The sequence below is a fragment of the Mirounga leonina genome, unplaced genomic scaffold, assembly GCF_011800145.1.
Source record: "Mirounga leonina isolate KUSES-001 unplaced genomic scaffold, KU_Mleo_1.0 Mir_125, whole genome shotgun sequence".
Lineage (NCBI taxonomy): Eukaryota > Metazoa > Chordata > Mammalia > Carnivora > Phocidae > Mirounga > Mirounga leonina.
The window spans coordinates 64064864-64092806 of record NW_023270305.1 but is presented as its reverse complement, the minus strand read 5'-3'; the positions used below and the strand labels follow the sequence as shown (position 1 = coordinate 64092806).

The 27943-nt window shown below is 39.9% G+C and overlaps 2 long non-coding RNA genes across 2 annotated transcripts in view; one reads left to right on the top strand and one right to left on the bottom strand.

Moving 5' to 3' along the window:
- Nucleotides 1-27943, bottom strand: part of LOC118008155 — a 294856-nt gene that overhangs the window by 11590 nt on the left and 255323 nt on the right. The gene's annotated exons all lie outside the window — the stretch shown is intronic.
- On the top strand, nt 175-25478 carry LOC118008156. Its single transcript, XR_004678598.1, has 4 exons — nt 175-212; nt 4639-4766; nt 24909-24965; nt 25376-25478. It is a non-coding gene; the product is annotated as an uncharacterized LOC118008156 (long non-coding RNA).

Below are 27943 nucleotides of genomic sequence, written 5' to 3'. Positions count from 1 at the left end.
CACTTCAAAAAATCACATTTTAGTGTTTTCTCAATTCTAAGACATACTCCCCCCCGCCCAACACACACATTTTGGTGTTTATAAGATTAGAATTAATTTCACATTCTTTTTCTTTTATCTCCTAAAAAACTGGTTACTACATTTTTGGTCACTTCTACAATCAAAAGTGTCTTCGAATTGGAGAGCTGTAGTATGAACATACTTCACAGGAGGTAAGTTTTTTTTGAGCCCGGTATTGTGGTATGTGGAGGCTGGTACTATCACCCATCTAATTCAAGCAGGAAAAGGACTTTAGAGCAGGAATATATGAATAGTTTAGACAAAACAAACTAGTTAGTTGGTCGCCTGGACTAATTGTTGTCCAGATAATTATCTTAACCCTCCTCACCCCTTTACATTGCCTCATTTGGGAATTGGAAGCTAAGAAAACGTGAAGCTAAATGTCTGTATTATATAAAAGATAGGGATCATAAACTTTCCTTCGGTACAAATCATCCTAAAGCCATTAGTATCGAATAAGAGGCTAGGGTTATGAACAGAACTCTCCAGAACTTTTCCATATGGATGACCAGTTATCTCAAACTACCCCTAAGGTCTTCCCTGAAATGACTGTAACTTGATCTCATCTATCCTTGCTAAGGAGGCAATGACTATTTGGTCGCTGGTCTGTGGAGGGGGCAGACTGTCAACATAACCATGAACACACATGGCTCCTGCCTTGGGTCGAATATTCAGAGATATCTGAGCCCCATTTACGATACTGAGCAAAAATACACAATATTTTCCTAAAATATATAGAGGAAGACAATTATAAGTTAAAAAAATTTTTTTCTAGGTATTCCCTGCCAAACCATCTTAGTTGTTAAAATAAAGAATAAAATGGAAATTCTGAGAGCATGCTTGCCCCTAACATTTGCAGTACAAGAGTGCAAGGAGAGGGCTATATACGATAGGTCCAACTCATTAAGTTGTAAATTAAGGTAAAAAAACCATTAAATAAAGGTGTTCTATCCACCTTCCCTGACAAATATACCTTTATTATGACAAAAAAGTTTTAATGTATAAAGCAATGGTTTTTATGACTGAAAGTCAGTTAAACAGCAAAAAAGACTGGACTTAATTATTATTATACATTTGGGTGTTGATGGGCTTGTGATGTTTGGATGAGTAATGAGATAAAGATGTACATAAGTCATAAATTACCACATATTTATTTTGTTTTTTTCCAGGAAAACCCTAATTATAATGTTATAATCCACATAGTTTGAGTTCTGTTGACACCAATAACAAAACTTTTCCTAAATCAATGTACTTTTTAGCTTTTTGTTTAACTTTTTATTATGGAAATTTAAAAACATTTACAAATAAACATTTACAAATGTAGATACAGAGTATAAAGAACTCCACTGTACCTGTCATCCAGCCTCAATAATTATTCACTCTTAGTCAGTCTTGCCTCATCCATACTCCCCAACTCTCTATATCCAATTATTTTGAAGCAAATCCTAGATATCCTGTCATTTTATACATAATATATCAATATGCATCTCTAGAAGAAAGGACCTCTTAAAAAATTAACCTTAATACTATTTTCATATGAAGAAAGTAATTCCTTAATATTAGATGTTTTAAAAATTTGTTTTGAGGGGCGCCTCGGTGGCTCAGTCAGTTAAGCATCTGCCTTCGGCTCGGGTCATGATCCCAGAGTCCTGGGATCGAGCCCCACATCGGGCTCCCTGCTCAGTGGGGAGCCTGCTTCTCCCTCTCCCTCTGTCTGCCGCTTCCCCTGCTTGTGCTCTTTCTCTCTGTCAAATAAATAAATAAAATCTTTTTAAAAATTTTGCTTTGATAGAATTGGAGAAATTTAGTTCTGCTGAGGCAGTAGCAACTAAAATTGTCAATAAAATTTCTAAATCAATACTTATATTTGGAAGTGAAACACAAATTTTACATATCATGTTCAAACATTTTAATGGGGTTGCTCTAATGACTATTATCATAGAAAACACCACAAAATTTTAATTTTATCATAAAAATTCTATCATCTATACTTTTTCCCACCAACCTATAAGCAATATCTATATCCATACAGTGTTATATCTTCTTTCAACTTTTTCCATGCTGAGATATAAAGCAAAGCAAAAAGAAAAATATGTGGTTCAATTTGTTCAAATCTCTCTTCATAGGGGGCCATACCTCTACCTATAATGGAATATACATATGACATATAAATATTACATATACCTATAATAGAAAATAGCATGTATCTCTCTAGATATAGATATATAATATATAGTTATGTAGTTGTATACAAATAATTAATAATTATTCAAACATTTTTATTTCCTCTTCCAATTTTCTGTCATTTTATTGGACTATCATTTTTGTTGTACTAGTCACATTTAGCATATTTCTATTTAGAAAAATCATTTTCTCTAAAAATTTAAAAAGTATTTTAAATTATTTAAAAAGTGAAATGGGGGGCACGTGGGTGGCTCAGTCGTTAAGCGTCTGCCTTTGGCTCAGGTCATGGTCCCAGGGTCCTTGGAATCGAGCCCCGCATCAGGCTCCCTGCTCCGCGGGAAGCCTGCTTCTCCCTCTCCCACTCCCCCTGCCTGTGTTCCCTCTCTCGCTGTGTCTCTCTCTGTCAAATAAATAAATAAAATCTTAAAAAAAAAAAAAGTGAAATAGGGGCACCTGGGTGGCTCATTCGTTAAGCGTCTACCTTGGGCTCAGGTCATGATCCCAGGGTCCTGGGATCGAGGCCTGCATTGGGCTCCCTGCTTGGTGGGAAGCCTGCTTCTCCCTCTCCCACTCCCCCTGCTTGTGTTCCCTCTCTCACTGTCTCTCTCTCTCTGTCAAATAAATAAATAAAATCTTTAAAAAAAATAAAAAATAAAAAGTGAAATAGGCAAGCTTAGATCTATGTCTTATATAAGTTTCTACTAACATCATTACTGGCAAGCAATCGTCCATACCAAATAACTTTCATTAGCACAAAATAAAAAATATTTTCCACCATAGACCACAATTCCTTATTTATTTGAGGATCTTCTGTCGTTTTACTTAACTATCCTAGTGCAGCTCACATCTTGTCTAAATTAAATCTTACTTCTCTAAGAGCATTTAAATGGCGTCTCCATTGTTAACCAGAATGTCTGGGAGGTCAAATTTGATATGTGTTTGATCAAGATGATCCCATTTGGGTCAGATCCAGAGAGTACTGTATATAATCTTTAAATCACTCCAAAAAATATTGTTGCTATTGTCAGAGTTGAGGCCATACTAGGAACACGCTGAGAGATATTTAATAGAGTTGAATGTGTTTGTGTTTGTGAAGTACAGGGCTCAGGGCAGGGCTCCTCTTGCCTGAGTCTCAGAGTGGTATTGCAGACCAATGATAAATGTATGTATTAATGATACCTTATAATATGCATGCATTACATTATTTGAAGTGCTTCCACATTTATGATTTCTTTTGATCATCACAATAACCTATGAACTAGATAGAGTAATTAGAGATGAGAAACAGAGGTCTAGAGAGGTTAAGTGATTTATCTAAAATTACACATCTAATTAGTGGTAGAGCTAAGAGTAGAACCTAGGTCTCATACACAAGTTTTCTTCTTATGCTATGTTACATCGTGCCGTCTCCTTAATGTTTCTAAAACAAAGAGACCTGACAGTTGGACAGGTTGCATCTCTACATTTTTCATTCCCTAACACCCTTTGGATTTTAGAAAAGAAAATAAATATGGGACAAGGCATGAAAAAAAAAAATCACATGCTCTTTCATATCCGTCCATGTGGGACCAATATATACTTATTGACCAATGTTTCAGAAGCTGGAGATTTATCTCCTTCCAGGCAAAAGTTCACTTGAATAATACAGAATAAATCTTCTGAACGGTGATGATCATATTCCTTAACCTATTCATAAGGTCCCAAGTACAACTCTGGAAACATAAACTTTAGCAGCATCTTCTAAGAGCCAGGGATTTGGGGAATGCAATATACATTTTTAGAGTAATATACAGCACCTGAAAGTATAAAACATTAGTATGTAAATGAATAGAATCCTCTTTTAATCATGCAAACCCCATTCCTTGCGAATTCTCCTGTACAGTTTGCTCGGGATTGCCTTGGTGCCTCTGCCTTCTGCTCATATAGACCCAAGACTTCAAGTACTTACTAAAATCCTTTTGTTCTTGCCACTTTTTAGCACTTTTGAATTTAGGATGCTATTTTAGATGAACTAGAACATAGTGAACTGCTAACGATGGTTAACTGGTGAGTTTTGTATTGCTTGCACTCTCTATAAGAAAAAGGCATTATTTTGATGAAGAAAACAAATTAAAAAAATGTTTAGACACAAAATGCTCTGTGGTTTCTACACCCTACCTATTAGTACTAAAAGAATACCAAGAATGTAATAGCAGTAATTAACATTTCATAAGGTTTTATATTCGTAATGGATTTCATAAGCCCCTATGTGTTAGCAATAGACTTGATACTCTTGAGATGTTCTGCACAGAAGTCAGCTGTGAATTATCCACAATGGAAACACTCCTCAGAGCTCTCCAGTACTTATCATATTGTATTGTAATGATCTGTTTACTTGGTCATTCCCCTCCCCAGCCCACCCCAACCCGCAGTGAGAGCTCCTTGAAGGCAGGAACTGTGTCCGTTCATTTCTGTTCTCCAGTGCCTAACACAGAGCCAAATATCAAGTTCATAAAATAAACGACTGAATGAAAGACCGGCAGGTACTCAGTATTTTTTTTTTTTTTTGAATGTTATTTCCACCTAAGCAATTTAACAGTTTGCCTGTGAAGAGGGTGATTATTCTCTGCTAGGATATGGCTTGTTCGTTTTTCCTTTGTGGATGGTGAATGGCAAGGCACAAACAGGAAATGTTATTTTTTAAAGTGTCTCTATTTTCTCCTCTCAGGCATATATAACTTTAGCTTTTCGTTGTCAAATCTGTTAATGTACCTAATTATTGTATAAGCAGGTAAAGAAAATCACTTTCCAACTTGCTACCACATTAAATATCTTACTGAGATAGGTTGTGAGTAGGGGAAGTTTGACATCTTTTTCTTACTACTTAAATCAGAAGAGAAAACTTTGCCAATGAAAATTTCTTTCTTTCTTTTTTTTTTTTTTTTAAGATTTCTATTTAGTGGGTGCCTGGGTGGCTCAGTTGGTTAAGCGACTGCCTTCGGCTCAGGTCATGATCCTGGAGTCCCTGGATCGAGTCCCGCATCGGGCTCCCTGCTCAGCGGGGAGTCTGCTTCTCCCTCTGACCCTACCCCCCCTCATGTGCTCTCATTCTCTCTCTCTCAAATAAATAAATAAAAAATCTTAAAAAAAAAAAGATTTCTATTTAGTTATTTGAGAGAGAAAGAGAGAGAGAGTGAGCACAGTGGGAGAAGCAGACTCCCACGGAGCAGAGAGCCTGATGCGGGACTTGATTCCTGGACCCTGAGATCATGACCTGAGCTGAAGGCAGATGCCCAACCTACTGAGCCACCCAGGTGCCCCCCAGTGAAAATTTCTCATCTGTTTTTTAAACTATGGTATCATGTCTACATCAAGAAACTCTGTTTGGGAGAGTGTTCCTAAAGTTCCATGGTGAAGGACTGAGCATGTTTTTTATAGGATCTGGTAGGTAAATGAGAGTAAAAATATTTGGCAATTCATGAAATGGGAGAAAATATTTGCAAGCCATATATCTGGCAAGGTGTTAACATCCAGAATATATAAAGAACACTTAGAACTCTACAACAACAAAACCAAACAACCCAATTAAAAAATGGGCAAAGGACTTGAATAGATTATTTCTCCAAAGAAGATTAACAAATGGCCAATAGCTCATGAAAAGATGCTCAACATCATGAATTATTAGGGAAATGGAAATCAAAACCATAGTGAGATACTACTTCATAACCATTATGATGGCATATGTATATAATATAATATATATAATATGTATAATTATATATACAACAAGTGTTGGTGAGGATGTGGGAGAAAGTGGAACCCTTGTGTACTATGGGCAGAAATGTAAAATGGTGCAGCCTTTGTAGAAAACAGTAGGGCAGTTCCTCAAAAAATTAAACAAGGAATTACCATATGATCCAGGAATTCCACTATGTGGTGTGTCACCAAAAGAATTGAAAGTGGGGACTCAAACAGATACTTGTACACTAATGTTCATAGCAGCATTATTCACAATAGCCAAAGTGGGTAAACAACCCAACTGTCCAGTAATGAACAGACAAATGAAATATAGCTTATATAGAGAACGGAATATTATTCAGTCTTAAACAGAAAGGAAATTTTGATGTATGTTACAACACGGATGAACCTTGAAAATGTTTTTTTTTTTTAAAGATTTTATTTATTTATTTGAGAGAGAGAGAATGAGAGAGAGCGAGTACATGAGAGGGGGGAGTGTCAGAGGGAGAAGCAGGCTCCTCGCCGAGCAGGGAGCCCGATGCGGGACTCGATCCAGGGACTCCAGGATCATGACCTGAGCCGAAGGCAGTTGCTCAACCAACTGAGCCACCCAGGCGCCCACCTTGAAAATGTTTTACTAAGTGAAATAAGCCAGTCACAAACAGGACAAATATTGTGTGATCCACTTACACAAGGTCCTGAGGGTAGTCAGATTCACAGAGGCAGAAGGTTAGAGTGGTGGTTGCCAAGGGCTGGGGAGAGGGAGGAATAGGGACTTCGTGTTACTGGGTAGTGTTTCAGTTGGGGAGGATGAAAAAGTTCTGGAAATGAATGGCGGTGATGACTGGACAACAATGGGAATGTACTTAAGGCCACTCAACTGGACACCTAAAATGGTTAAAATGGTAAAATTTATATGTATGTTTTACCACAATTAAAAAAAGACTTGACATTTACTTAGCACTGTTTAAAAGACTTTTACATGCCAGTATTTTATTTGTTCCTCACAACTCTGAGAGATAGGCAGGGCAGTTATTATTCTTCTCATTTTACAGACAATGAAATGAGAGCTCATTTGGTCAAGGGACACAATACTAGTAAGTGGCGGGATCGGAATTAGGACCCACAACTCTAGTCCGGTGCTCTTTCTTCTACACCAAACTGCCTTTCACAGAAGGGTTCCTGGACCCTGACAGTTGACCCTGACATTGAATTCACTGGCAAATGCCCAACTTTCACTTGGAGTGTGCACGTAAAGCCTGATTCCAAAGAACGGTCTTGAAAGAGCTTTCTGGAGAATGTGGGCAAAACAACAGGCACAGAAATCATTAACAGGCACCTTTCCCCCATCACAACAATAATACTGTGAAGAGCAAGACAGAAATATGAGAACTGAAGCCACAGCCAGGAAATGCTCCACCACCATATGTTAATTTATCATAGCTCTAGTTCCTTTCTAGACAATTTCTAAGGGACAGTCCCTTGTCAGACTGGAATTTTTATTTTGTCCAATAGTCCTGAAACTTCATTAGTAGGCCATAAGATGATCCTTGGGAATGTTTTGTGATTGTAGTTAAAGGAGCTTTATTGTTGCCATGTGATACAATTTGATCTGTATCTGATAGCCTCTTGGAGAAATAGTGATGGCTTTGTAAAATATAGAGACGTGAAGAATAACAGCACAGACTTTTCTTGTACAGTGGCATGTTTGCATTGTTAATTCGGTCCTGTAAAATCTTTCCAGTAAATTAATTACAGCTAAGAATCAGAAGGGACCATCAAGCAAAAACAGCAGAGAAGTCACAGCCCAGCTGTGCTTTAAAAATGGAACACTGATTTTTATTTTTAAGTATTCAGCAAACAGTTCCTGAAGCACATCCTCAAGAATCTCAATTGTACATTGTTGGTGGGCTGTGAAGTTTTGTTTCGTGTACTGAGGAAGAAAAATGTCTGTTCCATGATATTAATACATTTCTGTGTGTTCCGGTTATTTCTTTAAAAAGATTTATTTATTTATTTCAGGGGGAGGGGCAGAGGGCGAGGGAGAGAGGAAGCAGACCCCCTCTGGGTGCGGAGCTGGATGCAGGGCTCCATCTCCTGACCCAGACATCACGAACGGGACATCAGGACCCTGGATATCACGACCAGAGCCAAAACCAAGAGTCGGAAGCTGAACGGACTCAGCCACCCAGGCACCCCTGTTCAGGTTATTTTTATGGCAAGCTGAGAGCTGAAATTTTGTGGTGGCAAAAAGTTTGGAAGTTTAAAATATAATAATAATTCTAGAAAGACAAAAACATGCTTCACAATTTTAATAGTGATGCAAATTAACGGGAAAAAAAAAAGGTGAAAAATTTGTTCTCCAGCTTTCAAATGAGTAAATATATTATTAGTTCCATTTTTACAGAAGAGAAAGGCGAGGCCCAATAAAGGTAAGTGTTTGGGCTAAGTTCACCCAACTAGGAAGCAGCAGAACAAGAAAACCTCTGCTTGTAGGGATGTGGTTTAGAGGGGAGGACTGGTAGTCCATTTTACTACTCAGCCTACATTCTATCTGGTGATTCTGAGCAGAATGGGAGCACTTTAAACATGAACATTGGTACACCATGTTTATCTCTGGTTTGATAAGCTTGCATATAATAAAAGAAGCTCCTCTATCACAAAAATATAGTTCATTTGCTCTGAAGCATCTTTTGTATTAACGATCTAAGATCTTAATTCATGGACTGCAAATGAATCATGCCTGCAATGACAATGTGTTTCCACATGTGTTTTGTAAAATTAAAGCATCATTACATCTTGTCATCCATGTGCGCATTTCTAGTAACGATCACCAAGAATGTCTTGCTGGTGCCTTTGGGGCCCCTCCAGTTGCCCTCAATCTTATTTCAGCGAAGGCCTCATTCATCCTCTTCCTTCTCTTGGTTTAGCTATTGCTAAATCTTGTGATTGTAGGTCTCAGTTTTGACTATGAATCTCACTTCCTTAAAGTTGCCTGCTAGTTCCCTTTCTATGACACATCAAATCAATCATGATATCTACTATTTATTGAGTGCATACCATGTACCAGTCACTTTATACCTAATATTTCTAATCCATGACGTAAACTCTGACTACTTCTGCAATTTTATTTTCCACTGCTCCCTAATTGCGCTCTATATTCTTCAAGCTCAGAAGTTGGCAAACTATAGCTTGTGGACTAAATCTGGCTTGCTGCCTGTTTTTGTATGGTTTGTGAGCTAAGGATGGTTTTTACATATTTAAGTGAGTGAAAAGAACCAAAAGATGACTAATACTTTGTGACATGTGAAAATTATGTTAAATTCAACTTCCACTGTCCATAAATAAATCTTCATTTGAACACAGCCACTCTCAGTTCATTTAGGTATTGTACATGGTCGCTCTCATGCTGTGACAGCAGAGTTGTTGCTACGAGAGACAGTATGATCCACAAAGTCTAAAATATTTATCCAGCTCTTCACAGAAAATTTTGTCAACTCCTGTTCTAGCTTAACCAAACTCATTTCTTTTTTTTTTTTTAAAGATTTTATTTATTTATTCATGAGAGACAGAGAGAGAGAGGCAGAGGGAGAAGCAGGCTCCCCGCTGAGCGGAAAGCCCGATGCGGGACTCAATCCCACGACCCTGGGATCGTGACCTGAGCCGACGGCAGACGCTTAACCACCTGAGCCACCCAGGCACCCACCAAACTCATTTCTGTCTTTACCTTCTTGTCCTCACATGTCTTCCTCTCTGTCTGGAATGCTTTTCTTTTCTTTCTTTCTTCCTCTTTGTTCTCTTTCATATCCTCATTCTCTCAAGGTGATTTTATCCAAGCTCATGGCATTAAATTCAATCTACATGCTGGTGGTGCCCAAATTTATGTCTCCATATCCAACCTCTGCCTTGAAGTCCAGACCTAAACATACAACTGGTATTTGATATCTCTGGTTGATACCATAAACATCTCAACCTAACATGTTCAAAGTTGAATTCTAAATCTGTCCCCCTAAACCAACTCCTGTCAGTCTGCCCCGTTTCAGTTGATGGCAACTCCATGTTTGCAGTGGGTCATGCCAAAAACTTTAGTACTTTTTTGATTCCTTTGCCTGTCTCACACTTCACATTCAATCTATCAGCAAATCATGTTGGCTCTAACTTCAAAATATACCCAGAATTTGACTGTATCTCACCATTCCCATTGCCATCACCCTGGTCCAAACCAGAATCTTTCACCTGGACCACTGCAATGACCTCCCAGCTGTTCTTGCTGCTTTTGCCCCCAAGAACATTTCATGCAGTATCAGCTTCTCAGATCAGGTCACTCCTTGCTCAGATCCTTCCCATGACTTCCTACCCAAAGTCTGCCCCTTTTCTCATCTGTTGCCTCTCAATCTCATTCCCCAGTACTCTTCCCCTCACTCACTCTACCGTAAGGACACTGACCTTGCTCTTCCTCAAGTTCCTCCAGGCTCTTTTGTACTTCAGGATCTGTGTGCTTGCTGTTCCCTCCGCCATATTGTCCTGTGGCATCCCCATAGACATTAAGACTTAGATATCTCACTCTTTAGATATTAAGCATCACTTTCTCAGTGAGACCTTCTATGGCCTTCTCATCTACAATTTCAAATCTGCATTTGTGGTTTAATTTTTCCTCCTTAGCACTTTTCATTAGTTAGATAAAAACATCATGTATTTACTTGTCTTCATTATTGTCTACACAATAATGTAAGTTCATGGGGACAGGGATTGTCATCTGTTTCGTTCACTACTGTATTCCTATTACCCAATGCCTGACACAAAGAGAGTACACTAAGTATTTGTGGCATGAGTGCATGAACAAAAACATCCAGCTCAAGGGCCAGTTTCAAGAACCCAACCTGGATGCTGGGTCCTTTTTCCTCTGGGCCAGTGAACATCTTTGATTGTATTTACTACACTGTAGAACAATTACTTGATTGATAAATCTGTTTCCCCTGCTAAACTGAGCTTGATTCATTTTTGTATCCCAGTGCTTAGCATACCTCCTGGCATACAACAAAGTCTCATTTAATGTTTCCTAAACGAATGAATAATTCTTTACTTTTCAAGAAGGTACTTCTCAGAGATTTATTTATTTATTTAGAAGGGGTGGGGGAGGGGCAGGAGGAGAGGGGGAGAGAATCTTAAGTAGGCTCCATGCCCAGCACAGAGCTGACGCAGGGCTCAATCTCACAACCCTGAGACCATGACCTGAGCCAAAATCAAGAGTTGGACGCTTAACCCACTGAGCCACAGAGGCACCCCAGAGATTTATTTAAATAGTGAATGATACTTAAATTGGAATAGGATTTTTTAAAAACCCACAGAGTTATTTAGGATCATGCTTGCTTTCGGTTCTGAAACCACTGGAAGCAAGCTGTGGGTTTTAATGAGATGTAGAACCATATTCTACATATCACAGAGCATGATACCAGAGACTTCCAGGTTAAAAAATCAAGGTGCTGTTCCTTGTCTGGTGATGTCCTGGCTTACATCATTGCTTATGCCTTAAGTTAAAACTATTGGTATGTGGAGAAAATACTTTTATTTGTTTGTTTTCAATCAAGACCTGTAAGACCTGCTAATTGGTGATGTGGAAAGGATTAACGATCTCTAATCACTGTTAGAGTGAAAAATGCCCTTATTGTTTTCCTGGCTCTAAATAACCTTTTTCCGTCTGTGTTCAGGAAACAGTCACAAGTCAGCTAAGTAAAAATCTTTTCAGTTCTTTAAAAACAAGCGTTTAGGGTGCCTGGGTGGCTCAGTCGTTAAGCGTCTGCCTTCGGCTCAGGTCATGATCCCAGGGTCCTGGGACCGAGTCCCACATCGGGCTCCCTGCTCGGCGGGAAGCCTGCTTCTCCCTCTCCCATTCCCCCTGCTTGTGTTCCTGCTCTCGCTATCTCTCTCTCTGTCAAATAAATAAATAAAATCTTAAAAAAAAAAACAAAACACAGCTATATTTAAAAAAAATAAAATAAATAAATAAATAAAAACAAGCATTTACTGGGAGATCACTGATTCCAGTCTGGCTGCCACAGTCAGAGAGAGCGAACAGTGGGGGTGGCGAGCAGTGGATTTGCAGGAAGGTGGGGCAAGCTGATCTCAGGCACTTTGATATTCTAGTCTGGGGTCACTAGTAAAATGAGATTTGGATTTACCATTTTGCATTCTCCTCCTGGTGATTTCATTTACATTTCCTTATTTGAGTCTCACACATACATGTGAGATAGTGAAGGCATTAACTCTGAGAAAGTGAGAAAAGTGGAGAAAGTGAGGGCAAAAGGCAAAATGACTTGCCTTGTCAGTGACTGATCAGGATGAGAATGCAGGTATTCAGAATGCAGTGCTCCTTCCACTGGCCCTTTGTTCCAAACTATCTGCTTGCCTCAAGACTTTAATTGCATGTATATAGGGAAAGAACTAGAAATGTTTTAGGCAGCAGTGACATGGAGTGTCTGCTTTGTGCTCAGCGCTGAGGTAGACACCAAGAAATAGAAAACACTGTCCTTGTCCTCAAAATAGTTATAGCCTAGCTGGAGGGAAAGAACACATAAACAAAACAAAACAATAATAATAATAAACGATATTGTAGGGTGAAAAACACCAGGTTACAAAAACATGTACGCTAACAATACTTATAAATTTGTACTCATTTTCATGTATTTCATTTGCTTAAAATATAACATCTAGAGTGAGGACACTGCTCAAAAGCAGGGGCAGGTGGCTTCCTTACTTTTCTTAACTCATCTAATCTTCTCACACACTCCCACCCTTCCAATTAAAGTTATCTCGGTCTTCTCCAGATTAAATAGTCTCTCAGGGTTTAACGGTCTATTTTGATTTAAAGTGGTCTCTATCAGGTAAATATTCATCAATTCAAAGTCCAATTCCCTTCACAAGGCTCTTTCTCCTCCTCCCGCAGACATGGGCTGTGCGGAGACGGTGGCGGGAGTGGGGGGCTTGGGGGCGCTGGTCTGGTCGAGGCACACTGGCTGCTCCAAGTTTTAGATTTCCCCCTGGAGGGGTCCCTGCTAGGTCACAGGGGACCCCAGACCGGTTTGGGACTGCTGCTCTGCCTCATCTAAGCAGCCGCAGCGCACGGTCCTTTTCTTGCTCCCCAGCGGCGCAGCCTGGCGTGGGATCTCCCTGAGCGGCGGTCTCCTCCCAGGTTTCTTTGGGCGGCCAGGGCAAAGTCTCCTTGGCCTTTAGCTTACCTGTCGATTTGCCCAACACGCTTTCCCCTCCAGGAATTCAGTCCGGAGAGTACCGGTCAGAATACACCTGTCTACCTCCCCTTCCCCGAGGTCCTTCTGCCCACTCCCCCCACCCCCCATTATCCTCAAACCAAAGTCGTCCCCCTCCCCCCAGTGCATGTCCCCATCCTTGGAGTTTCCCTACTCCTGACTTTCAGTAAAACTCTGCCTGTGTCTCTTAGGTTGATGAGAAATAAAAGCATTTAAAAAAAATCTGGTCTGTTACCAACGTTGGACTTTCTTTCTTTTTTTTTTTTCTTTTAAGATTTTTTATTTATTTATTTGAGAGAGAGAGAATGAGAGACAGAGAGCATGAGAGGGAGGAGGGTCAGAGGGAGAAGCAGACTCCCTGCTGATCAGGGAGCCCGATGCGGGACTCGATCCCGGGACTCCAGGATCATGACCTGAGCCGAAGGCAGTCGCTTAACCAACTGAGCCACCAGGCGCCCTCAACGTTGGACTTTCAAAACTCTTCATGTCTAATCAAAAATCTTATTTTAGAAGTCAACAAGGGAACATGGACTCTTTCTTCCACTCTGCATTCCTGCTGTAAGAATCCAATGGTTTAAGGAAAGAGGATGCTTGGTACAGAATGATGGGTGCTGACATACAAGGAAGTGCACAAGAGAAAAACACATTAATTCTAAAATATTTTCCCTGTTACATATGCATAGAAAAATAATCTGGATAAATGTACACCAAAATGTTAATATTGACCTTCTCTGGGTGGCGTGTTTTTTTTTTTTTCCCCAAGTTATTTTATTCTTTATGTCCTCTTGTATTTTCAGAATTTTAAAAAATGCACATGTATTGCTTTTGTAAACAGAAGAAGCAATAAAAAGATCTCTACTAGTGTGGAGGAGAGGATAAAAGCTTAGAACTCCACACATGAGAAATATCTCAAGACTATGCCCTCAAATTAACTGCCAAATAAGCGATCGAGCCATAGTTGTGACGAATCCTTTCTGAGTCACATCTTTTCTCTTCTTTTAAAAATTAAGCTATAATTAGCATATCATAAAATCCACCCTTTTAAAGTGCACAACTCATTGGTTTTTAGTCTATTTGCAAAGTTTTACAACCATCACCACGAATTCCAAAACATTTTCATCACCCCAAAAAGAAACCCCATACCCATTAGCCGTCACTCCCTATCCCCCCTTCCCTCAGCCTCTGGCAACCACTAATCTATTTTGTTTCTATGGATTTGCCTATTTTCCACATTTCATGTAAATAGAATCATACAAAATGTGGCCTTTTGTGTTTGGTTTCTTTCATTTAGCATAATGTTTTCAAGGTTCATCCATGATGAGTCATATTTTTCTTGATCTCCTTTTCTGAAAAGCTTTTCTCTCAGGGCTACAATAATACTCATTCTGGTCCCCTGACCCTTGCTGTACAGTCCGTACAATGCAAAAAAGGCAGACCACTTCTTGCTCCAAAATTGCATTTCCTGCTCTATGGATACACTCTGTGGAATAGAAAATTAATCACAATTAACCACCAAAAAACCCCTATATTTGGCTTTGGAATACAGAGCCAAATAATATGGGAGTGGTATGGGAGGAGGAGGGGAAGCAGGGATAAGGTGAGGCCCAATGACTTAGCTTCCTTGGAATCCGAGGTTGATATTATTAAAAGCTCATAGGGAGGGACGCCTGGGTGGTTCAGTGGGTTAGGCGTCTGCCTTCAGCTCCTTCAGCTCGGGTCGTGATCCCGGGGGTCCTGGGATCGAGTTCTGGGTCGGGCTCCTTACTCAGTCGGGAGCCTGCTTCTCCCTCTGCTTGCTGCTCCCCTTGCTTTGTGCTCTCTCTCTCTCTCTGACCAAAAAAAAAAAAAGCTTATTGGTAAAGGAGCCCTACAGATTGGACTCTATATTTTATTGTAAATAATAAACTTTCTCAGGTGGGTGGGTATTAACAATATTGGACAAAGAATATGTGTATATCCTCTTGAATCTTTCTTATTTCATATTTGTTAATACTCCTAGATATTGGTCCTTTCTTCAAGTACGAATGAGGGCCAAGACTGGGGTTCCTAATCCCAAAGTTTCCTGTAATCCTACAGGGTGAAAACACAAGAGTCACTCCAAGTCAGTGGTCTATAATCTTTTGGGGGGTCACAGATTTAATCTTTTGAATCTCTGAAGAGAACTATGGACCCTTTTCTGAAAAATGTTAATTATAATTTCCAAGGGTGTGTCAAGCCCTTGAACCATCCAAGGTATCCATAGTGTCTTAGCTTGAGCTGCTCTTATGAAATCCCATAGACTGGGTGGTTTAAACAACAAAAATTGATTTCCTCACAGTTCTGGAGGCTGGAAAGTCTAAGATGAATGTGCTGGCAGACTTGGTGTCTGGTGAGGGCCTTCTTCCTATTTTGCAGATGGCCACCATCTTTCTGTGACCTCATATTGGGGGGGATGTGGTTCTCTTGTGTTACTTCCTATAAGGGCATTAGTCCAATCAGGAGGGCTCTGCTCTCACGACTTATTCTGATTCTAATTACCTGCCAAAGGCCCTACCTCCAAATACCATCACACTAGTGATTAAGGTTTCAACATAAGAATTTTGGAGAGACATACCACAGAGATAGCCCCCACACTGAGAACATCTGCCCTAGGAAAATTCCCGCTTTATTACTCACTAAAGTTTCAGCCTTAGGTCCCAATCTTGTCTCCTGTTCTGATGAACTGGGCAGGACAATATGGACTTGAAGACCTCCAGGCCCTATAGAGAAGCCTGTATGTCTTCTAGTGAATCCTGCTCTAGGGACAGGAGGCACTGTTAGGTGCCCGTTCTAGATACACAGTCCAGAGGAAGAAGTGAGTGAATAACAAAGAGGATGAGAATTTTACATCATTCTAATACAGTCCCCACATTATGTTCTACATATATCCTTGGTTTTGTCCTTGCTCCTCATCAGAGCTTCTCTCCCTTGAGAATGTGAAGTAGGGAAAAGCATTAGCTCCTTAGTGTGGGTCGGAGAAAGCCTTTTGGTAAGCAGTGGATGCCTCCAACCAGATTCATGAATAAATTGAGGGCAGATTCAGGGTCAGCAAGATGGAAGTGACTCTGGATGATAGGAAGAAACATCTAGAAGACATGGACTTGAACTTGAGCAGCAGATCTTTCTCAATGGATGGCTCAAGTCTTTGAATTCCCTGTTTCAGGGTCTGGCAAAGCTCAAATTTGTTAAGTTTTAAAGCATTATTTAAGTTAAACGTTTGTTTGGTGTTTCAGGGAAGAGGTGAGGGCATTTTCTCAAATAAAAAAAGGGAAAGAGTTCTGTTTTCTTAATGACTACTTTTTTTTTTTTAAGATTTTATTTATTTATTTGAGAGAGAGAATGAGATAGAGCATGAGAGGGGGTAGGGTCAGAGGGAGAAGCAGACTCCCTGCTGAGCAGGGAGCCCGATGCGGGACTCGATCCCGGGACTCCAGGATCATAACCTGAGCCAAAGGCAGTCGCTTAACCAACTGAGCCACCCAGGTGCCCTCTTAATGACTACTCTTGTCTGTCATTTTATAAGTAGTCCCCTCTGCCTTACTTTGGATGGTTCCTAGGAGTGGCTGGCTGAGTTTAGTATCCCATCTCCTTGATAATGAAGTTGAAAGATCCTTTTTCATTCCATGTCAGAGAAGAGGTCCTGCATAGTTCTACATCATCTGCAGGAGACTCAGTCTGGGACCAAATCACCAACTGACCTTGTTCTGACTATTGAGTCACGGGTGATGCATGAGCAAGACACAGCAGGACTGAAAACTTCTAATGGGCTTTGCTGTCAAAAGGTGTTCTTTTTAACTACTAGACATTATTTTTAATATAAATAAATATGATAGTGCCTATCAATAAAAAAACCTCTCTTCAACACACCTCAAGAAGAGTTGTCAAGGAAAATGAAGAACTACATTTTGCTAAGTTTGATGATTTTTCTTTAGTCCTCATCTTACCTGACCTATCAGTAAGTATATGACAGTTATTATTACTGTCTTCTGGAAATACTTTTTGCACTTGGCTTTGGGGATATTCCACTTGTCTGGTTTCCTACTTCATAGGCTGTGCCTTTCCTCTTTCCTTTATGGTTTCTCCTCATCTTCCCAAGTTCTAAATATTTGGTATATTTGTTAAAAATACTGGTGCCTAGCAGTCCCTACCCTAAGAAGTTCTCATTCCATTGGTCCAGATTGAAACCCATGTATTTTTTTAAGATCATTAGGTGATAAGTTTTATGTTATGTGCATTTTACCACAATTATAAAAACTTTTTTTAAAGATCCTTAGGTGATTCTTATTAGTAGCCAGGACAGAAACTTCTGGCTTATCTGTTGACAATACTTCAATTTATATCTCTAGCCTGTACCTCCTCCAAGCATGCCTGAATTGTCTGTCTGTCCCACTCACAGCCTGACATCTCTACCTAGATGTCTAATAAGCTTCTCGAACTTAACTGAACCAAAACCAAATTTCTGACTACCCATCCCATACCTGCTCCTCCCACAGTCCTCCCCCAAATCTTTGGAGTCCTTGTTGACTCTCCCCTTCCTCTCACATTCCACACCCAAGCCATCAACAGATCTTGTTGGTTATGTCTTCAAAATACATTCAGAATCTGACAATCTTTCACCACCTTTATTTAGCATTTAACCTGGCCACACCACTATCGTCTCTCACTTGGCTTATTGTGATAGTTGCCTCTGCCCTTGCCCTTAAGCAGGCTCTGTAAAAGTTACAACAGATAGCATTTTTCCTCTGTGTCATATCCTCTGACTGGCCTCCCTTCTCACTCACAGCAAAACCCAAAGTACTTAAAATAGTCCACAAAACCCAGCCCCCCAATCTTTACCTCTCTCACCTTTCACCACATGCGGCCTACTCTGCGCTGCAGGGACCGCGGCCACCCTGCCCTGCTCGGCGTGCTCCCATCTCAGGGCCTTTGCTCTTCCTGAAGCCTCCAAGGCTTCAAGTGGTTAGCTTGTGTGATGTCACACAACTAATAGGTGGCAGACGTGGGATTCGAACCCACCTCTCATTCTAAATCCAATGTGTTTACTGTTGTACCGTGTGGCCTCTCTACTGTGAACAGTATTATCTGTTCAGTCATTCAGCAAGTGCTTTGGTGCTGAGGCGTATAGCAGCCAGCAAGACAAAGTCCTTAACATCGTGGAGCTCGCATTCCAACTGGAGGAGGTAAAAAATAAATTCAAACACAGTGTGTCAGATGGTGTTAAGTGCTATGGAGAAACATAAAGCAAGGCAAGAGAGATAGGAAACTCAGGGCAGAAGCTGCTCTCTTCTGAATCTATGGGAGGTCAGGAAGACTTCACAATCAACCGACGTTAGAGCGGAGACAGAGCAGGCGAGGAAGGGTGGGGATGAGCCATAGGCATAGAGCAGGGGAAAGGATTCAAGTTAGAGAGTAGTCAAAGGAGTTCACATTTCCTTCCGATTTAAGTTATTTGCAATGTAACTATTAACATACTGAACTATTTCTAAACTGTGGCTCACCTGTGTTTTGAATGCTTTTGGAAGTGGTATGAATGGATTGCTCTTGGCCAGACATGCTTGTGGCTGGGCAACTGGTAGGGGTTTAAGTCTGCTACTGAAACAAAGTCCCTCTGGCTTAAAGAAGCATATATCGAGTTGCTAAAAGGATGGGCTCTAGAGTCAGAAATCCCAGCTCTACTTTGTGTACCGTTTGTATAACCTAAGGTAATTTACTACCTTATCCTAAGTCCCAGTTCCCAAATCTGTTAACGTGGGGATGATCACAGCAGGTCAGTTTTCAACCACCATGCACCTATTCTTTGTTCTAATTGATTGGTCATATCAGTTGTCAGTTATTTTCTATTTACTTATTTATTTATTTTAGAGAGCAAGAGAGACAGTGAGTGTGAGCAGGGGGGCGGGGAAGGACAGAGGGAGAGGGAGAGAGAGAATCTCAAGCAGACTCCCCACTGAGTGCAGAGCCCAAGGCAGGGCTCAATCTCATGACCCTGAGATCATGACTTGAGCTGAAATCAAGAGTCGGATGCTTAACCGACTGAGACACCCAGGCACACCAGTTGTTAATTATTTTCAATATCATTCTTAGATAAGGGTATTATCTTACCCCATGGGAGACATTGTGATCATTGAATGAGATAAATACTCATTATTATTATATTTATCATTATCATTATAGTCTAAATCAAGGGTCAAACCTAGGCCAAACCTAGGCCAAACCTAGGCCTCCCCTTCCATCTTTATAACATGGAGATGTCCCCAATGAATTCTGATGTCAAATTTCCAGAAATAAAAAACTATATATGGACCCATGATGTTCAGGTAGGCAATGAGACGTCTAAGTGTGTCCACTTTCTGGTTTCTCCTTGATCCCTAGGCTCATATCCTGGTGTTAGCCTTTACCTTAGATTAAGGCAGGGGACAGAGGGGTGTTTCCAGAGAAGGTAGAAGGAAAAGACGTTTTCTTTGTCAACTTGGGTAGGACTTAGGGTCAGATTTACTCTTCATGGCACCTGGGTCCTTCAAAACATTATTTGGACTTTAGTTTTGATTTTGCTTCTTTAGACCAGTAAGTACTTTAGGAATTTTAGTATTTTTTTAAAGTTAATTTATTTTGGGGCACCTGGGTGGCTCAGTCGGTTAAGTGACTGCTTTCAGCTCAGGTCATGATCCCAGGGTCCTGGGATCGAGCCCCATGTTGGGCTCCCTCCTCAGCAGGGAGTCTGCTTCTCCCTTTCCCTCCGTTTGCCACTCCTCCTGCTTGTGCTCTCTCTCCCTTTCTGTCAAATAAATAAAAATCTTTTTAAAAAATAAAGTTAATTTATTTTATCCACATTTCTTTAAAAAGTGGACACAGTTTTAAGCCTTCAAATCAAATAGTGGTCACAAAATTATAGAGGTCAAAACTCAAAAACACCAGAGGTTCATATACTCCTTTCTATTTTTCTTCAGTTTGGTTTGACTCTGGTGGGAATTTGTGACTCTGGGAATGCTGAGAGTAGCTGAGCTCTGGTGATGGTCTCATTTTACTTCAGAAACATGCAGCAGACTAAGAGGGAAGAGAGTCAGTAAACATGGTTAATTGATTACTATTGAGTAAAGTACCTACTATGCACAAAGTATTGTCTTCACCTAGGTATTTTAGAGGGACTCAAAGACTTTTTGAACCTACATGCAAAGTTGTATTACTCTGCGTCCATAATTCAACTTTTAAAAAAAATAATGACTTCACTGTTTTGAAAAGAGAAATTTGAAATGTTTCTAAGTTAATTAATATTTATTTGGTTTTGGGAGAAGATCAAATATATTTTCCTCTTATTTAGGATATGATTAACTAAACACCTTTATCCTAGTTTATAAATATCTAGTATCTTGTAATCTTTGTTCTCCAGGAAAGATCTGATTTCTAATCAATTGTTCATAGAAGATCAACCAGAAGAGGTGAGAGACGGAGGTTTGTGAAAACTCCTCTAACAGTAGAGCAAGTGGATGGGTGTGCCTTTGCCTGGATCAGAACACAGACGAGGTCCCAAATACTTGACCTGTGGCCTGAGGCTCAGTGGCTGGGCCAGGGACAGGCCCTGACACAGGCTTTGGGAGCCTTGGGCTTTCTCTGCAGAGATCGCGCAAGAGGACTTCTCAGTCTCGAGGGACCCTGAGTGTGTCTCCTGCCAGGAGTCTCAGTTCCAGAGTCTTTCCCTTCCCAAAATAGAGTTTTCAATCCTTACCCCAACTTTCTCCTAAGAGAAAAAAATCATTTATCTTGTTGCAAGGAGAAAGGAGGCATAAAACGAAGGTGTATTTTTGAAGTAGATGAGCCTGCATTGTGCCTTCTCTCTGCTTCTTCTGGCTTCCTTATCAGCCCTCTCAGGTGAGATTTGCTCCCAGCAGAGTCCGTACCTCTTTCCTGTCAAAACTAGCCCTGGAGAGTAGGCCAGGTATAGTGATTCGTGCTGAGGTAGCAATGAGTAGTATTAACTTTAAAGAGTATTTGCATTTTATCCTGGGAAAACCTCATTAAAAGGTGAAACTCTAGTATGAACTTACAGGTTTTAGACAGTAGATGGGGGACTCATCTAAGGGCAATGGAGCTTCCTCTTCACCATTAAAATAACAGTCTACAAAGGCGGCACCTCACTGCAGTTAATCTCAAATAGGAGAGCGTCTGTGAGTATCTGAACATAATTTAACATAATTTGAAGAAGGAAAAAAACTGTCGCCATCTAAACTGGTTTATTCTAGCTTTTCCAAAAGCTAGAGCTGTAGAGTCACACTGTAAAGCCAAAGGAGATAATCAATCATCTTTTAGTTTTTCAGAAGAAGATTTTAATCCCTTTTGGCTTTCCTCCAAGGATATCTGAACAGGACATTAAGTGGCTGAAAAGCCCAAGTTTTCAATGTTTCATAACTGCAATAAGTCCTATGCATTAATTTTGGGGAAGGACTAAGTTATGAAAACTTTCATATTGAGGGGAGCAGCTCTATGGCTCTGTGGGTTTTTCTTTTTCTTTTTCTTTTTTTTTTTGGTGGGAGGAGAGGAAAGATTTTGTTTTCGTTAATGTTTTTGTTTTTAAAATGATGAAAAATAAAACGCTTCACTGGCACATGGCAAACTTTTCCATAAACTCTCTTTGGCCATGGATTAAGTACACACACATAGTGCGGGGGGTGGGGTGGAGGGGGTGGGGAGGGTGGGGGGTGGTTATGGCTTCCCTTTTTTCCCCTGCAAAGAAAAAAAACGAGCACAGGATCAAAATAAAGCTAGAATGCAAACCATATTTCAGCCTCATCATTTGGGCTTCTACTGTGCCGCTTAATAATCACTACAAGGATTTGGTTTTGTGAAAAAGAAATCAAATAACCACATTACCTTACCTTTTTTTCCTGCTCTCGGCTTCCAGAACAGATGCAAACACAAGGAATTCTGTGAGCTGAGCTGCCACAACTACGTTGGTCAGGCATATTTATAAACCTCTCTGATTTGGCCAGTACCTCCCCGGCAGCCTCCTGTGAGCCACACGACAGTCCTTCTCAAGACAAGGACACTGCTCTGTCTTTGCAGGCTCTCGGCTCCAGTCTTTAAAACCAACGGCCCACTAACTCTTTCTAACACCAACACAGCAATCCACTCTGTTGATTGGGTCAATTGCAATCAGATGAAATCAGGGGGACATTTTTTTTCTATTAGGGGTAATTGACCCATGAGACTGGAATTCAGGAAATAAACAAAAGCTTTCTCAGAATTCTCATTCTCCTGATTTTGAGCAGGAGTGATATCCCCCTGTCGCCCTCCCTGAACCTTAACTTCCTTCTCTAGAAAGAAAGCAAGATTATCGATTATTTTGTAGAAAAGATATTTTCATGTAGTCACACACGCTCCATGTTGTGACTATAAACATTGCATTTAAACTTCATTGGGATTGGGGACAAACTTTGTAATCATAAACATACTGGAGGAGAAAAAAAATCACAAAATGTCTAGACTTCGCTTTGTAAGAATTTAATACTTCTCTATGACAAGAGAAACTAAATAAAATAAAAAGTCAGATCACAAATGGGAAGATATTTATAACACATTTAACAGGCAAGGATTAATATGCTTCACTGGTAAGGGATTCTTACATAGCAATAAGAAAAAAATCCCTAATATCCTGTTGTAAAAGTGGGCAAACAGGGCAATCTTGAAAAATAAGCTGAAGGACTTACACCATTAGATATTAAAGTAATTAAGACATTGTGATATTGTCTCAACAATACAAAAAACAGTCACCCAATGGAACAGAACCACATATATATGGTTATCTGATTTATGACAAAGGCAATAAATATGGTAGGCAGCGCGTAAAGGTGTTCTTTCCATTAAATGATGCTGGGTGCATTGACTATCTGTACGGAATAAAATGTATCTGGACCCATACCTCATACCATACACAAAAATCAATTCCAAATGGATTACAGATCTAAATATGAAAGAGAAAAAAAAATAAAACTCTCAGAGGAAAACATAGAAGAACACTTTTATGTTCTTGGAATGGGCAAAGATTTAAGCAATCACAAAAAGCATTAACCATTAAAGAAAAAAATTGATCAATTGACCATTTTAAATAAAAAACTTCTGTCCATCCAAAGATACTACTGACAGAGCAAAAAGGGAATCCACTGACTGACAAAAGATATTTAAATGCATGTATATATCCAACTTACTGAACAGAAAGAAGAGCAAAGATTTGAAAAGATACTTTGCAAAAGAATATATCTAAATGGCCAAGAGACATATGAAAAGGACCTTAATATCAGTCATCAGGAAAATTCAAATTAAAACTACAATGAGATTCTGTTACACACCCATCAGAATGGCTAAAATTGAAAAGACATGATACTAAATGTTGGCAAGGATATGAAGCAACTGTAACTCTCATACATGACTGATGGGATGTAAATTGGTACAACCACTTTGGAAAACTGTTTGACAATATCTATTAAAGCTATATATATATATATATACACACACACACACACACACACACACATATACATATATATGTTTAGCAATTCCACTCCTACATAACTATCCAGCAGAAATATGGACATATATCATTCTCCAAAAGACATGTCATAGCAGCACTATTTATAGTAGTACCAAATGGGAAAATGCCCAAATGCTCACCAATGGATAAATAAATTGTCATATATTCACACAATGGAATTCCCTCAGCAATAAGAAGAAACAATCTACAACTATATGCGACAACATGAATGAATCTCATAAACAGATATTGTGGGAAAGGAGCCAGACGCAAAACAGTACACACCTTATAATTCCATTTATATAAAGTACAAAAACAGGTAAAATAATCTTTTTGTTGTGCTAGTGAGAGTGAAAATCACCCATTCTGAAAGGTGTTTTGGCAAAATAGCAGAATGGATCAAGGATCTCAAAAAACTTCCTGCCTGTCAACTTCCTAAACTCCATCCTAAGGAAGGAATTGTAGATGCCCATGCAGATTTACATTAAAAGATATCCATGCTAGAGTTCTTATAATAATAAAAAGTTGAAAACTGATAAATACATATAATAGAGAAGTAAATAAACTTTGGTATATCAACATTGATGAAGTATTATGCAACCAATAAATATCAGGTTTTTGAAGAATATTTAATATTATCCAATAGTCATGATTTATTTATTTAAGATTTTATTTATTTATTTGAGATAGAGCGCGTGCGCACACGTGTGTGCACACACTAACAAGGGGGAGGGGCAGAGGGAGAGGGAGAAGCAGGTTCTCTGCTGAGCAAGGAGCCTGATGCGGGCTGGATTCCAGGACCCTGGGATCATGACCTGGGCCAAAGGCAGACGCTTAACCGACAGAGCCACCCAGGCTCCCCAATAGTTATGATTCAATGTTCAGTAAAAAAAATATAGAATGGAAACCTATTTATATAATGCAGTCCCAGCTTTATTATATATATACTCATATACATATATACATACATAAGAGAAGGAGGGAAAAATACCACCAGGTCAATACTGGTCATTTCTGTGAAGAGCTTTTACCTTTTCTTCTTTAAAAAATTTTCCCTATTAAGTCCCTAGGGCTAACTCCAAGGTTCTGTCATAGCCTTCAACCTATCACTGAAGTGACTCAGTACCTCTTTCATTCCCCAGGAGGAGTACAACAGGACCAAGTGTTGATTTTGACTGAAGATTCCATAGGAAAGACAGGTGAGAGTTTTACACTGCACAGTTCAGAGCAACTCAAATATATCCTTCAGGTGTGTCTTGTGATGGTTAATTTTATGTATCAGCTTGACTGGGCCACAGGATACCCAGATAACTAGTTAACATTATTTCTAGGTGTGTCTGTGAGGATGTTCCAGAAGAGATTAGCATCTGAATCTGTAGACTTTGAGTAAGGCAGATGGCCCTCCCCAATGTGGGTGGGTGTTATATAATCCACTGAAGGTCTGAATACAGCAAAAGGTGGAGGAAGGGAGATTTTCTTTTGTCTGCCTGACTACTTGAGCTGGACATTGGTATTCTCCTGCCCTCTGGAACTCACTCCATTAGATCTCTGGTTCTTGGGCCTTCAAACTTGGACTAGAACTTAGACCATCAATTCTTTTTGTTCTCAGGGCTTTTGACTTGGACTGGAACTATATCACCAGCTTTCCTGAGTCTCCAGCTTGCAGATAGCAAGTAATAGGACTTCTCAGTCTCTAGAACCCTATGAGTCAAATCCTTACAGTAAGTCTCTTTATATATATCCTACTGGGTAACATACCTATCACTTAATATATATTCTGTTGGTTATATATCTCTTTATGCATATATCCTATTGGTTCTGATTTTCTGGGTAACCCTAATACATGCCTCATCCCTCAATTCTCTCCAGCTATAAGCCACACAAGGTTTCCTCTTTGTTGTCTTTCCCTGGGTAGCACCAGACAGGCTGGTGTCTGATTTTTCAATTCCAGAGCTTGCCCATCCCAGGCTTCCAGATCGCTCTCCCTTTCTTATGCAGAACAATTCACTTCTCCAAATATGCATACAACCGTCACTCACTCGGCAAAAACAAACAAAAGTTCTTGTCAATTTGCAAGTTTTCTACAATAAGTTCATATTACTTTCAGAATCAGAAAATTCCAAAATACTCATAGCAGTTCAGTAGGGAGAAGTTTTTCTGTAGGCAGCCCCAATATTAATGAAAACATGTAATCTGCAAGATCAAGTCCAACTGGTTAAAATTAATCTTCAGGCCAGAAATTCCTCAACCCCCCAAAATATGCATATCAGGTACAAATTTGTCTGATAATTTGAATTATCAGTGCAGCAGCTCCCTGTGGTGACAGCAGAGATTGAAGAACTATTTGCATTAGTATTAGCCTTATATAACATGGATCAATAACCAGATGAAACAGTTAATTCTGGACCCAGAGAAAATAATGGCATGAGCAAACATAAGAATTAGGTGGTTCGAAGCTCATTTCTGCTTAGTTTTTTTAGTAGTAGAATAATTACCTTCCTGAAATCTCTAGTGTCCTAAGAAGCTTAAATTATTAATCTAGACCTTTCTCCTTTTCTGATATATGAATTCAATGCTATAAATTTCCCTCTTAGCATTGCTTTCACTGCACCCCACAGATTTTGTTAAGTTGTATTTTCATTTAGTTCAAAATATTTAAAATATTGTTTGAGATTTATTCTTTGACCAATGTGTTATATAGAAGGGTGTTGTGGGGCACCTGGGTGGCTCAGTTGGTTGAGCATCTGATTCTTGATTTCAGCTCAGGTCATGATCTCAGGGTCCTGGGATAGAAACCGCCCCCCCCCCCCCCCACTCCCCGCCCCTGACCAGCCCAGCTCAGCCGGGAGTCTGCTTGTCTCCCTCTCTCTCTGCCCCTCCCCCTGCTCATTCTCTCTCAAATAAATAAATACTTTAAAAAAAATAGAAGCATGGGGCGCCTGGGTGGCTCAGTTGGTTAAGCGACTGCCTTCGGCTCAGGTCATGATCCTGGAGTCCCTGGATCGAGTCCCGCATCGGGCTCCCCGCTCAGCGAGGAGCCTGCTTCTCCCTCTGACCCTCCCCCCGTCATGTAGTCTCTCTCTCATTCTCACTCTCTCAAATAAAAAAAAAAAAAAATAGAAGCGTGTTGTTTAATCACCAAATATTTTGTAATTTCCACCTATCCTTCTGTTACTGATTTTCTAGTTTAATTCCATTGTGGTTTGAGAGCATACTTTGTATGATTTTTATTCTAAATTTGTTGATGTGTGTTTTATGGCCCAGAATGTATTCTATCTTGGTGAATGTCCCATGTAGGCTTGAGAAGACTTATTCTGCTTTTGTGGGATAAAATATTCTATAAATGTCAGTTAGTTCCAGTTGATTGATGGCTCCAGTTCAACTATATCCTTACCAATTTTCTGCCTATTGGATGTGTCAGTTACTAATGGAGGGGTATTCAAATCTCCAACTATAAGAGTGGATTCATCTATTTCTCCTTCCAGTTCTATCAGTTTTGCTTCACATATTTTGATGCTAAGTTGTTAGATGCATACAAATTCAGGATTAGTATGTTTTCTTGGAGAATTGAACCCCTTATTATTAATAATTTTCCTTGATATTATTGATATTGTTATGATAGTTTTTCATGTTCTGAAGGCAGCTTTGAATTTAATACAGCTACTCCAGCTTTCTTTTGATTAGTGTTCCCATGGTATATCTTTCTCTATCCCTTTACTTTTTTTTTTTAAAGACTTTATCTATTTATTTGAGAGAGAATGAGAGATAGCACGAGAGGGAAGAGGGTCAGAGGGAGAAGCAGACTCCCTGCTGAGCAGGGAGCCCGATGTGGGACTCGATCCTGAGACTCTAGGATCATGACCTGAGCCGAAGGCAGTCGCTTAACCAACTGAGCCACCCAGGCACACATCTATCCCTTTACTTTTAATCTGGATGTGTCTTTATACTTCAAGTGGGCCTCCTATGGATAATACATGGTTTTTAGCCACCCTTTCAGTCTCTTTTAATTGGTACATTTCTGTTCTCATTGAAAATGATTATTGGGGGGGCTCCTGGGTGGCTCATTTGGTTAGGCGACTGCCTTCGGCTCAGGTCATGATCCTGGAGTCCCAGGATCGAATCCCACATCGGGCTCCCTGCTCAGCAGAGAGTCTGCTTCTCCCTCTGGCCCTCCCCC